This window comes from Urocampus carinirostris, chromosome 6, assembly GCF_059441175.1.
Source record: "Urocampus carinirostris isolate Australia breed hairy pipefish chromosome 6, RoL_Ucar_1.0, whole genome shotgun sequence".
NCBI lineage: Eukaryota > Metazoa > Chordata > Actinopteri > Syngnathiformes > Syngnathidae > Urocampus > Urocampus carinirostris.
In genome coordinates this window covers 6,898,217-6,912,720 of record NC_142354.1, presented here as the reverse complement: position 1 = coordinate 6,912,720, position 14,504 = coordinate 6,898,217, and positions in this window count along the sequence as shown.

The window sequence follows — 14,504 nt, the reverse complement described above, 5'->3', positions numbered from 1 at the left end:
TATCCCTTCACATCACTGTAATACCTCAGTTCTCCACTATTATCCCTTCAGAATGAATGTTTGAACACCAAATTGTTTGCGTAACAAAAACCTTTTACGATAAGAAGTAATAGTTTTTATTTGTATACGTTCCCATGCGTTACAAAATACCCCAAATCTTAATGAATCATGTACCTAAACCACCATAAATACCCCAATTATGAATAAAACCTGTACTGAATCAACAATAAGTATTTACATGTGTGCATAATGCAATTTATTAAAGGAAAAAATATATAACAATAAAAAACATTTACTATAGCTTTGATCAGTGGCAGACACTCATTAACCATTCTCGTATTTCCCAATAATTTTTTTCTTCAACTTGATCGTTGTTCTCACTTTTCTCTTTTCCTTCCGTGTATCATTGATTTCTTTCAGGACCCATTGAAAAGGCAATAAAACACACTAAATCACAATGAATTCTCAACACGTGTTGTCAGACTGACGATCTCTGTCGAAACGGTGCTAAGCGAGATGCCAAGATAGCCACTCATTTTACTCAGTCACACGTTCCGCTGTGGTTAGATGTGTTTAGGTTTGTACAAATTCAGATTTTTATGCCAAATTTCAAAGCAAAAATTACCTACATTTTTGGGTTGCATACCGACTTGTTTGAATATAGCCATTTAAGTACTGAAGTCTAACTATAATCAGTAAGAAAGAAGTAGCATGCGTTTTCAGAATATTTTCTCGTTAATTAATACAGCTACATTAGGTGAGAGTGGCGCCAAGCTTAGGCGACATCAGGTGGACATATTTAAAACTGCAAGTCATTATTCGACACAGCGCAGCTCATTTTTCTCTTGTTCTTCTTTCAGCATTGTCTTGCAGGCCACATAAAACAATGTGGAGGGCCAAATGGGCCCGCAAGCCATGAATTTGACACATGTGTTTCACCCCTTCAATTGCTAGCTCTGCTCAAACATAGACACAAATACACTCACACAAAAGTGTCTAAACGCACTCACGTCTTTGATCCTGTAAATCTATGTTAGCAAAAATGGACACAGTTACACAATCATGCACAAACATACATACACACACAAAGACACACTATCACACAAACTAATCCCTTACTCAGTTAATTGTGTTGCTACATGATTTTCTATTCTATTCTATTCTATTCTATTCTATTCTATTCTATTCTATTCTATTCTAGTCTCGTCTAGTCTAGTCTTTTCTAGTCTTTTCTAGTCCTTTCTAGTCTTCTGAATGCACTGAAGCCCTGCCCCACTCAATTGTCAATCAAATAAAGTAAGAATACTATTCTAGCATTTTTTGCATGCCAAAACAAGACTACATATTTGAACTCCTCACCCCTTTATTTTTTTCTATTTTTTTGCACCTAGTTTAATGATCCCCATGCCTTTAAGTGTTGTTTTACTTTTTGTGCTTTCGGTAACCATGGCGATGCACACTGATCAATGTGTATATGTTGTACAGTTTGGGGTCAGACTGAGTTTTCTCTCAGTATAGTAGTATGTGTGAGAGAGTATAGGAGTACAGTATATGTAATATAGTATAGTAGTATGTGTGTGACAGCATAGTACTGTGTGTGTGATAGTATAAAATATGTGTGAGAGAGTATAAAATTGTGTGTATGATAGTATAGTGCCTGTTTGAGAGAGTATAGTAGTGGGTATATGAGAGTATAGTAGTGTGTGAGAGAGTATAGTAGTGTGTATAAGAGTACAGTAGCATGTATTTCCCTACGGGGATGAATAAAGTATCTATCTATCTATTTATCTATCTATTCATTCATCTATTTATCTATCTTTCTATCTATCTATCTATCTATCTATCTATCTATCTATCTATCTATCTACAGGACTGTCTCAGAAAATTAGAATATTGTGATAAAGTTTTCTGTAATGCAATTAAAAAAACAAAAATGTCATACGTTCTGGATTCATTACACATCAACTGAACTATTTCAAGCCTTTTATTATTTTAATATTGCTGAATTTGGCTTACAGCTTAAGAAAACTCAAAAATCCTATTTCAAAATATTAGAATATCATGAAAAAGTATACAAGTAGGCTATTCAACTAATCACCTGAATCATCTAATTAACTCGAAACACCTTGCGAGGGTTTCCTGAGCCTTAAAAACACTCAGCTTGGTTCAGTAAACTAAATCACAAGTATGGGGAAGACTGCTGATCTGACTGCTGACCAGAGGACCATCATTGATACCCTCCATCAGGAGGGTAAGACACAAAAAGAAATTTCTCAAAGAGCAGGCTGTTCACAGAGTGCAGTTTCAAAGCATATCCACAAAAAGTCTGTTGGAAGGGAAAAATGTGGCCGGAAACGCTGCACAACCAAGAGAGATGACCGCAGCCTTAACAAAATTGTGAAGAAGAGCCGCTTCCAGAATTTGGGGGAGCTTCAAAGACAGTGGGCTGAAGCTGGAGTCCAGGTATCAAAAGCCACAGTTCACAGACGTGTCCGGGAAATGGGCTACAATAGCCGTATTCCCATGGTCAAGCCACTTCTGAACTCAAGACAACGGAAGAAGCGTCTGACTTGGGCTATGGAGAAGAAGCACTGGACAGTTGCAGAGTGGTCCAAAGTCCTCTTTTCAGACGAAAGCAAGTTTTGCATTTCATTTGGAAGTCAAGGCGCCAGAGTCTGGAGAAAGGCTGGAGAGGAGCAAAATCCAAGTTGCTTGAAATCCAGTGTGAAGTTCCCACAGTCAGCAATGGTTTGGGGAGCCATGTCAGCTGCTGGTGTTGGTCCACTGTGTTTCATCAAGTCCAGAGTAAATGCAACTGTGTACCAAGAGATTTTAGAGCACTACATGCTTCCATCTGCTGAAAAGCTCTATGGAGATGAGGATTTCATTTTCCAGCATGATCTGGCACCTGCCCACAGTGCCAAAACCACCAGTAACTGGTGCACTGACCATGGCATCACTGTCCTTGATTGGCCTGCTAATTCCCCTGACCTGAACCCCATCGAGAATTTGTGGGGTATAGTTAAGAAGAAGATGAAAGACACCAGACCTACAAATGCAAATGAGCTGAAGGCCGCTATCGAAGCATCCTGGGCATCAATAACACCTCAGCAATGCCACAGGCTGATTGCCTCCATGCCACGCTGGATTGATGCAGTAATCCGTGCAAAAGGATTCCCAACCAAGTACTGAGTGCATCAATGGACATTTTCAAATGTTTGATTTAGTTTTGCTGTTATAAAATTATTTTTTTACTTGGTCTGAGGAAGTATTCTAATATTTTGAGATAGGATTTTTGAGTTTTTTTCAGCTGTAAGCCAAAATCAGCAATATTCAAATAATAAAAGGCTTGAAATAGTTCAGTTGATGTGTAATGAATCCAGAATGTATGACGTTTTTGTTTTTTTAATTGCATTACAGAAAATAAAGAACTTTATCACAATATTCTAATTTTCTGAGACAGTCCTGTATGTTTAAGAGAGTGTAGTAGTGCTTGTGCATGAGTATGCTTGAGTCTGGACGAGAGTATAGTTGTGCATTTGTGCGAGTATGACATTATATGTAAGAGCAAACTGGAGTTCCCCCTACTATAGTAGTATATGCTAGAGAGTATAGTAGTGAATGTGAGATACAATAGTAGTATTTGTGCGATAGCATAGTACTTTGTGTTAGACAGTAGAGCTATATGTGTAAGAGAAAGTATAGTCGTGTGTGTATGAGAGTGAAGTAATATGTGTGAGAGAGTACTATAGTGTGTGTGTGAGAGTATGTTAGTATGTGTAAGAAAGTTTAGTAGTGTGTATGAGAGTATTGTAGTAAGTATGAGATAGTTTAGTAGTGTTTGTGCATAGGTATGACTGTCTGTATGACAGTGTTGTTATTCATGAGTGAGAGAATGATTTACTTCTCAAACGGGCTCTCATAAAATAAGAATGATGTTTACATATTCAAAACCTTTTCCATGGGGTGACAATAAGGCACTTTAAGAGGGCCACACTAGTGCAGAAACACCTGTGTGTGGTTGATATTTATCTTTTCAAACCCCCTACAGGTTTATGAACTCAGTTGAAGTACCAACCCTGAAACTTCCTGTGGGGGCTGTTGCTAACATCACATGTCCGCATTGACTATACCTGAACTTGTAGGGAAAACTTTTCCATAGGAACAACATCAGCACTGGGAGAATTTCAAAAAACACAACCTTCGGGGAATTTATAAGGGTCGTAAACAAAGTAGTACGGTTCTTATCTACAGCGCGTGACTACTGTTTTTTTCCATACAAACATAGACAGTGACCTGGATTGCTAAATCATGTGATGCTTTCGCCCTAACATCCTCAAGCACTTCCTTATTTTCTGCTTTCACAGTTCGCTGTTCACGAATCCCTTAGGGTCATAGGGGTACCATTTCCTATGGTGTGTCACCCCCACATGAAACAGATAGTAATGGTTTTCATGGTTACCAGTCACAGAAGAAGGTCTCCTGATTTAACTCAGAAACAGCACCTTCATCATCTGGTCACTAATGGATTTTTTATGGTGAAAAGATTTATCTTGATTTTTAGAGGTGAGCCGGATCTTGGCATTGAAGCGGCATGTGTCTTAAAATACTAATACTAGATTCCAAATCACTTAGGAAAAACTCTTTAGTTCCATATGGCTCCTTCAAGATTGTGCAAAAATCTATGAAATGTATGATATAAATTGTTACTCTATCCATTAAATCACCATGAGTGATTTCGGGAAGAATAAACAAAATCACTAGTAATACCCCCGAAATGGAGAGTGTGTAGTGGGTTGTACATAATTCACCCACGGAACTATTGTTTAGTTAGCGAGTTCCTAGGGGGACTCTTAATTCGGCCGGTTCTAGCCACTCTGGTGTGTTTGTTTTGGTTATCGCAAGTTTACATGTTATTAAAGCAGCGTCCTTTGGCACCTTTGTTTGACACTCCGCCTACGACTCCCGTCTCTGCTCGCTACATTGGTGACCCCGACATTAGTCTCGTGGAAGTTTCCGAGGCTGTGCATACTACTGAGCATACCGTCATGGCATACGCGCCCGTTCTCAAGCTCCCCGAGTTCTGGGAGTCATCAGCGCTAACGTGGTTCGCACAAGCAGAAGCTCGATTCGCCCTGCACGGAATCACTAACGATGACTCTCGCTATTACCACGTGGTGTCTGCTCTGGGGAGCTCAACTGCAGCCAGAGCGGTGAGTTTCATCACATCCCCTCCTGAACTGGATAAATATAAGGGACTGAAGGCATATCTCCTCAGAATCTTTGAACTGTCGCGTTCTGAGCGTGCTCGACGCCTCCTTGCTATTCAGGGCTTAGGAGACAGTAAGCCATCGGATCACATGGAAATGATGTTAAACTTGCTTGGCACCGAAGAGCCAAATTTTCTTTTCATTGAACTTTTTCTGCGTCACATGCCGCCGCATGTCCAGACGGCGCTTGCAAATACAACCATTACAGATCCGCGTGCACTGGCAGAGGAAGCGGACCGGTTTTTCCTGGCCACGCATAGATACACACATGAGGTGCTGGCCCCTACACGCGCCTACACACCATCAAGTGCGACGCCCCCAGCCAGCAAGGCACGCGCGGCCACCGACGATCAGAATGTGTCAGGTCTGTGTTACTACCATGCACGTTTTGGGCCCAGGGCCAAGAAGTGCCGTCCCCCTTGCACCTCCAACGCGACGGGAAACTTCGAGGCCTGCACTCTGTAGCGGCCGTGAGTGCAGGCGCAAGAAACCGGCTACTGTTCATCCGGGACGCCATCTCCGGCCAAAAGTTCTTGTGTGACACCGGCGCCCAGAGGAGCGTCCTCCCTGCCACTGTGGACGATGTGGGGGGGGGAACACATGGACCTCCATTAACTTCTGCCAATGACACCCCCATCCGCACATACGGGACACGGACAGTGGACGTGTGTTTTGGGGGTCAGCAGTTTACATGGGACTTTGTCACTGCAGATATTGCTTTTCCTCTTCTTGGTGCAGATTTTCTGTGTGCCAATGGATTACTCGTCGATGTGAAAAATGGCCGCCTCGTTGACGCATTGAATTTCTCCTCTCTCGCGTGTGTCCGCGACAAGGGGATTTTTGAGGGTCTGTCCAGCTCTCTCTTGGACGGTGATATTTACCACCGGCTCCTCGCCGAGTTCCCCAGTCTGGCGAAGCCCACCTTCTCAGCCTCCACGACCAGACATGGGGTTGAGCACCACATTGAAACCAAGGGGCCCCCGGTTCATGCCAGGGCCCGACGACTCAATCCAGACAGACTGGCAGTTGCTAAATCCGAATTTGCTAACATGGAACGTCTCGGCATCATTCGCCGATCAGACAGCCCCTGGGCCTCTCCATTACACATGGTCCCGAAACCAGGCGGTGGCTGGCGCCCATGCGGGGACTATCTCCGCCTTAACGAGGCTACCACGCCCGACCGTTACCCGGTCCCGCACATTCAAGACTTCTCTGCACACCTGGCGGGCAAACTTCTCTTTTCCAAGGTGGACCTCGTGCGCGGATACCACCAACTGCCAGTGCATCCCTCAGATATACCGAAGACGGCCGTGATAACTCCATTTGGGTTGTTCGAATTTCTCAGGATGCCGTTCGGACTGAAAAATGCCGCTCAGTCCTTCCAAAGGCTGATGGATTCAGTGCTCAGGGACATGCCTTTTGTGTTCGTCTACCTGGACGACGTCCTGGTTGCCAGCTCCTCAGAAGAGGAACACTTGGAGCACCTCAGAGACCTCTTCACCAAGCTCAGTCAGCATGGCCTGATTATAAATCCCGCGAAATGTGTTTTTGGCGTACCCTCCATCCACTTCCTTGGGCATCTCATCACCAAGGATGGGGCTTCCCCCCTGCCGTCTAAGGTAGAGGCCGTCTCCACCTTTCCTCAGCCGCCAACAGCACGGGGCCTCAGGGAGTTTCTCGGCATGGTGACATTCTACCATAGGTTTATTCGCCGAGCCGCTGATGTCATGCGCCCACTCTACGAAGCCCTCAAGGGTAGGTCACCCAATCAAGCTGTTGAATGGACCGCTGAGAGGATCAAGGCATTCAAGGACACAAAAACCGCGCTGTGCCAGGCAGCCATGCTGGCTCACCCAGCCCCCGGAGCCCCAGTCGCACTGACTACAGACGCATCAGACCTTGCAGTGGGTGCTGTGTTCGAGCAGTGGGTTGACAATGCTTGGCAGCCACTCGCCTTTTTTAGTCGCCAGCTGGTCCCCAGAGAACGTAAATACAGTGCATTCGACAGAGAACTACTTGCCATCTGGTTGGCGATTCGCCACTTCCGTTTCATCTTGGAGGGCCGTGAGTTCATCGTCTTTGTTGATCATAAGCCTCTTACGTTCTCCATGTCCAAGACGTCCGAACCATGGTCTGCCCGCCAGCAGCGCCAGCTGTCATTCATATCGGAATACACGACTGACATCAGGCACATTGCTGGGAAGTCCAACGTGGTTGCGGATTGCCTGTCCAGAGCAACCATCAGCGCTGTGCAATTGGGGCTTGATTATTCCAGTATGAGTGTGGACCAGGCTTCTGATAACGGCATCCAAACGCTCAAGAGCTCAGACACTGGTTTGCGGCTGGAGGAGGTTGCGGTCGGAAACTCAGGGGCCAAGCTTTGTTGTGACGTCTCCATGGGTTGGCCTAGGCCGCTTGTCCCTGCTGGCTGGCGTCGGGCTGTTTTTGAGGCAATACATGGCCTGTCTCATCCTGGCAGGAAAGCATCCATTAAGCTAGTGGCCCAGAAGTTTGTGTGGAAAGGGATGAGAAAGGACGTCCGGGACTGGGTCGACTCATGCGTGGCATGTCAACGCGCCAAAGTGCACCGTCACATCAAGGCCCCATTGGTACCATTTGCCATCCCCGAACGGAAGTTTGACCACGTTAACATTGACCTGGTGGGCCCACTGCCCCCTTCACACGGTTTCACTTACCTCCTGACGATGGTGGACAGGACGACCCGTTGGCCTGAAGCAGTTCCGCTGACTTCCTCCTCAGCTGTCGATGTGGCCCGGGCGTTCATCGGAACCTGGGTCGCCCGTTTTGGACCCCCTGCAGATCTCTCATCTGACAGGGGCGCACAGTTCACCTCCGAGATGTGGAACACGGTTGCCGAGAGCCTTGGAGTCAAACTTCACCGCACCACTGCCTACCACCCCCAGGCTAACGGGTTGTGCGAGCGGTTCCACCGCTCGATGAAAGCGGCCTTGCGCGCCAGCCTGACCGATGGGGACTGGGTCGATAAGCTACCCTGGGTCATGCTGGGACTGAGGACCGCTCCCAAAGAGGACCTTCAGTGCTCTTCAGCTGAGTTGGTTTACGGTCAAGTGCTGCGGGTGCCAGGTGATTTCATCCCAGACCCAACGACACCCTGGGCTGCATCCAGGGAGAAGTCCATCTTGCAGGGCACTGCGGGAGCGTTTGTGCCTATCCCCACATCGCGACACGGCAGGCCAGTTTCACGGGTTCCCTCCAACCTGCGCTCGGCTGGTTTTGTTTTCATTCGCCACGATGCCCACCGCGGACCATTGCGCCCTCCTTATGATGGACCGTTTAAGGTCCTGCAGCATGGCGACAAGACCATGGTCGTGGACATCGGTGGTAGGCCAGAGACTGTCTCCGTGGACAGGGTTAAGCCTGCCCACATGGATATGTCCAAGCCATTGGAACTGGCCCAAGCCCCACGGCGCGGCCGTCCTCCTGCGGCACGACCCTTCGGTCCCGTGGGTACCCACTCTGACCCTCCGCCCCCAGCAACTGTGGGCTTTCCAACTGAGTCCACAAGCTCTCACCCCCCTGCTATTCCAACTCCTTGTACCCGCAGTGGCCGGGTCAGCGTCCCAACCAGGCACAGAGACTTTGACTATGGGTGAATTCTGGGGGGGCTTGTGTAGTGGGTTGTACATAATTCACCCACGGAACTATTGTTTAGTTAGCGAGTTCCTAGGGGGACTCTTAATTCGACCGGTTCTAGCCACTCTGGTGTGTTTGTTTTGGTTATCGCAAGTTTACATGTTATTAAAGCAGCGTCCTTTGGCACCTTTGTTTGACACTCCGCCTACGACTCCCGTCTCTGCTCGCTACAAGTGAACATTTAATGTAGGTCCTAATCATGCATCATTTTCAATTTGTTGACTCGGTGAGAAAATGTACTTTTTTAACGCAGTTAGACCGGAAGTGTAACCATGTGGTTTTACCATTTGCAAAAAGGGGCGGGGCTAGGACAAGAAAAAAAGACTGAATGACTGGATGTTTCTTTATCTGCGGATGCAAAGTCTTGATCCAATACCGAAGCGATACGTAAGTAAAAAATTAAATCTGACTTTTCCTATATGTATTAAAGAATAAATATACATGCAGACATTTACTTGTAATATTGTGTGTTATGGCGGCGCATGGATACATGCTTGCGGCTCGTTGTTCAGCTAATCTTCTATTTATTGCCGTTCTCTTGTCTTTTTTGCTTTCACTTTTGGACACATGTGTGGCCAAAAATACTTACAGTAGGGACGAACTTGTTCGGTTGGGTGGGCGTCTAAATTTCGACTTTTCGGGCACTTTTTATACCGCCTATGATATACCGAGCGAACTTCAAAGAGACCCGGCATCCTTGTGGACGGCTATTCCGCTTAAACGACAACAACGGCGCTGTAAGGACAGAAAACAGAAGCGTGGTTGCCGTGCAGGCAGATGTGTGAAGCATGCGAAGTCTAAGCAGCAAGATGGACGCGAGGAAGGATGCGAGGATGTAACTAATTCCACCATTCATCCCTCGCCGGACAACCCACACGAAAAGCCACAAGAGCGGCAGCTTTTGAAGATTTCGACAAAGACTACAAAGAGTTCAGCTAAGTCAAATGATTCAGCAAAGCTGAAATTTGGTCTGTTAAATATTAGATCGCTTGCTCCAAAAGCTTTACTTGTTGATAACATTATTCGTGATTATAAACTTAACTGTATGGGTCTGTGTGAAACTTGGTTACGCCCGGATGAGTACTTAGCGCTAAATTATGCTTCTCCCCCAGACTACGAGAGTAGCCATATAGCACACACGTTGAAAAGGGGTGGTGGTGTTGCGCTAATTTCTGAAAAATCGCTCAAATTTAATCCACGTACCTCTAATAATTACAAGGCGTTTGAGGCTCTTGTGATGCGGTCCTCTCTATTGTCAATTTATGTAATAACTATCTATCGTGCACCTGGGCCATACACAACTTTCTTAGACGAATTTGCTGAACTTTTGTCTGAACTTGTAACCTATGCAGACAAAATTATAATTATGGGAGACTTTAACATTCATATGAACTCCCCACTCAATTCACTTACTATTGCGTTTAGGTCTCTAATTGATGCATTTGGCTTTAATCAACTGGTTGATTTGCCAACCCATAAAAATGGGAACACGCTAGACTTGATTCTGACTCGAGGAGTTTTAACCTCAAACATTATGGTGTTACCGTGTACTACCGTTATCTCGGATCATTATTTAGTTACATTTGAGGTGCTAGCTAAGTGTAGTGTTAAAAAAGCTGAAGTATTTAGCGGACGCAATATAAGCACTGGCACAGTTTCTGAGCTCTTTGAACTCCTTCCTGGAGCAGTAGCGTCCTTTCCTACATACAATGGCTCGATTGACTCACTCATGAATGAGTTCAATACCACCCTGACTAGTGTGCTGGATTCAATAGCGCCCATAAAACTAAAATCACGTCCTAAAAGACGCACGCCTTGGTTTACTGATGAAACTAGAACCCTTAAACAAGAATGCAGGAAATTGGAAAGAAAATGGCGCGCTACCAAGCTTGAGGTTTTCCATCAAACCTGGTGTGACAGCTTGTTAAAGTATAAAGCGGCCCTTGCCTCTGCAAAATCGGCCTACCTTTCGAAGGTGATTGCGTCTCAAAAGAACAACCCCAAAGCCCTTTTTGACACTGTAGCATCGCTTACAAGGCAACAGACTATCGCAGATAGTTCGACACACTCTGCTCAGGACTTAATGGTCTTCTTTACTAAGAAGATTCAATGCATACAGGAAGAAATTGCTAAAGAAATTATTAATACCACACATATTAAAGGACTGAAATTTACAGATGCACGACAGGGTGGCTGCCTTGGGAAAATGGCCGGTTTTAGTGAACTGTCACTTGATGATCTCAAACAGGTGGTAAATGCGGCCAAACCGACAACTTGCCAGTTCGACCCGCTCCCAGGTTCACTTATTAAAAGTCTTTTTGGCGTCCTTGGACCTTCAGTTCTTAATATTATAAACATATCACTCTCCTCAGGTGTAGTTCCAGCAGCTTTTAAGTCCGCCGTTATTAAACCCACACTGAAACGACCCAACCTTGATCCAGAAATATTAAGTAATTACAGACCTGTGTCAAACCTACCTTTCCTCTCTAAAGTACTCGAAAAAGTAGTGGCACAGCAGCTGAATGCTTTCATATCCGAGAATAACCTTTTTGAATCCATGCAATCAGGATTCAGGGCTAACCACTCTACTGAGACAGTTCTGATCAAGGTAACAAATGATCTCCTAATGTCAATGGATTCTGGCGCTTCATCACTTTTGCTGCTGCTGGATCTTAGTGCTGCTTTTGACACAGTGCACCACAATATCCTACTAGAACGGTTGGAAAAATGGATTGGTCTCTCAGGAACCGTCCTCTCGTGGTTCAGATCCTACCTCTCAGATAGGACGCACTGTGTTAAATATGGTGAAATGACATCTGAGCCCTTTAATGTTACCTGCGGTGTTCCGCAGGGTTCAGTGCTTGGCCCCCTTCTTTTCAACATTTACATGCTTCCATTAGGTGACATTATTCGCAAGTACAATATCAGCTTCCACTGCTACGCAGACGACACTCAACTCTATCTTCCGTTGGAGGAATCTTCCACACTAAACTGTGGAATTTGGAGGCCTGCCTCACTGAGATAAAAGAGTGGATGTCACTCAATTTCTTGCGTCTTAACTCTGAAAAGACCGAAATGTTAGTCATTGGTCCATCTAAATGCCGTGACTTATTCTCAAAAACTGCTGTGAACATTGACAAATGTCACATCACACAGAGTGACTCAGTTAAAAATTTAGGTGTCATATTTGACCCTGATCTAACCTTTGAGATGCATGTAAAGAAAATTACTAGAACCGCTTTCTTCCATCTTCGTAACATTGCCAAAATCCGTTCAATACTGTCTCAGTCTGATGCGGAAACTATAATTCATGCAGTTGTTACATCCCGTCTCGATTACTGTAATGCACTACTCTCCGGTCTCCCGAAGTCCAGAATCAAGTCTCTTCAGCTAGTACAAAATGCCGCAGCGAGGCTTTTAACTAGGACAAAAAAGTACGATCACATAACACCGATTTTGGCTAACTTGCACTGGCTCCCAGTGAGCCAAAGATGTGACTTCAAGGTTCTCTTAGTATTGTACAAAATCATACATGGACTTGCTCCCTCTTATCTTTCAGATCTGATCTGCCCCTATGTCCCGGTCCGAAGCCTACGATCTGAGAGTGCTGGTCTTCTGGTGATCCCGAGAGCAAAGAAGTGTTCTGCTGGATCGAGAGCGTTCTCCATCCGGGCACCGGTGCTGTGGAATGCTCTTCCCCCTGAGATCCGATCTGCAACCTCAGTGGAAATGTTTAAATCTAAACTTAAAACTCACTTCTACTCCATTGCATATGAATAATAACCTACTCTTCTTGTCGGCTGAAAAATAGTCTGTGTAACATAGTGTACTAATCTGTGAAGCCCTTAGAGACTTATTGTGATTAAGGGCTATACAAATAAAAATGACTTGACTTGACTTGACTTGACTTAATGGATTTACGGTTATTGCAACATCTATTGCAGCCTGGTCATCCTAGAAGAGGGATTACCTCATGTGCAGTCCCTTCTCAAGGTTTCTTCATTTTCCTCATGTTGAGGTTTTGGAGTTTTTCCTTGCCCTCATGTAGGTTTTAGATCAGGGGATGGTATAATAATAGTCTGTGATTTACAATAATCTGTGGTCTGTGCAGCCCTTTGAGACTCTTAGTGATTAAGGGCTATTCAAATAAACATGAGTTGATTTGACTTGACGGTTCAAGAATCCTTTAACCCAGGGGTCGGGAACCTTTTTGACTCAAAGAGCCATAAAAGCAAAAAATATTAATTTTATTTTGGGAAAGAGCCACACCATATATTATGAGACAAATTTACTAAATTGCTAAACCCGCGCCCCAGACAAAAGCTTAGTCTTCAGCACATTTATTTTTGATGATTTGATAAAAATTATGAAAAGAGAATAATGCCAGAACCCCTGTCCCAAATTCAACAAACAGACCACTTTAAACTTGTCTCTTTCTTGCAATTACTCAAGATCGGTTAAACTCCTTTTGACCCTTTTTTCATACATATTGGTTTCAAAACCAGATGCAAGCATTTATTTTGTAAAAACGTCACAACATTCTGAGAATAGGGAGCCTTATGTGCTTACTTGGCGAGAGATGGGAGGGAATGCTTGTACTTTTTGCATAGCTCCACCCATCCCTCCCACTCACCCAATCAAATGACTAAGTTCTCTTCCGGTGTTTTGGCGTATTTACAGTTCTGTGGATTCATCATAAAGTATTTGAACACTGAACACAGATTATATAGTGAACTTTTAAATAAAGGATTCTTTAGCGTTGTACAGCCAAAACGAGTTTTTTTCCCCCTTTTTTGTGTGACACCTTGACTGTAAATTGTAGTGAAAAACGTGCCCTATATATACTGCGAAGTGTTTCCTTCTCAATTAGCTTTGGTTTGGCTTTACGTGTACTTGAATAGGATAGACAATTTCGGTTTTGAACAAGATGGAGAAATTATGCATGCAATCAAATTGGTCTCCGAGCCATAGGTACTCATAGAAAGAGCCATATATGGCTCGCGAGCCATAGGTTCCCGACCCCTGCTTTAACCCTTTGGCACCACTTTCTGTCTTTTATCTGATTGCTTTAAACACTGCTTTAAAATAGACTCACACTATAAGAAATAGAAGGAAACATGTACCCCGAATTGTGAAAACATATTTTTGGGTTTGTGCAATTCTTCAGAGCTTGCAAATGAAGAATTAGCAGAGCCACTACAAATTAATTTTGTCTCTGGGCTTCAAACCTCTCCAAGATTACTTTTTTATTTCTAAGTACTCTCCAAGATGTATTCTTTTTTCAGGATTGGTATATTGCAAAAAAATATTTTACATATAAAAAAAACAAAAATCAGCACGCCTTTAACGTAAATTTTGTGCCCAGTTTGCTCCATTGATTTTCACTTGTTTTGTTGTTCCTCAATAAGTCATGCCCCCTCCACACGTGCTGCTTACCCTTTGCTACTGGTGACACACAACCAAATATGCGCATGTAAGCTGACCCCTTGATTTACGTATCTTATTTTGTAGTTTGGCCTAAATGCAACTAAATATGGTATGGAGAACATCTCCATGAAG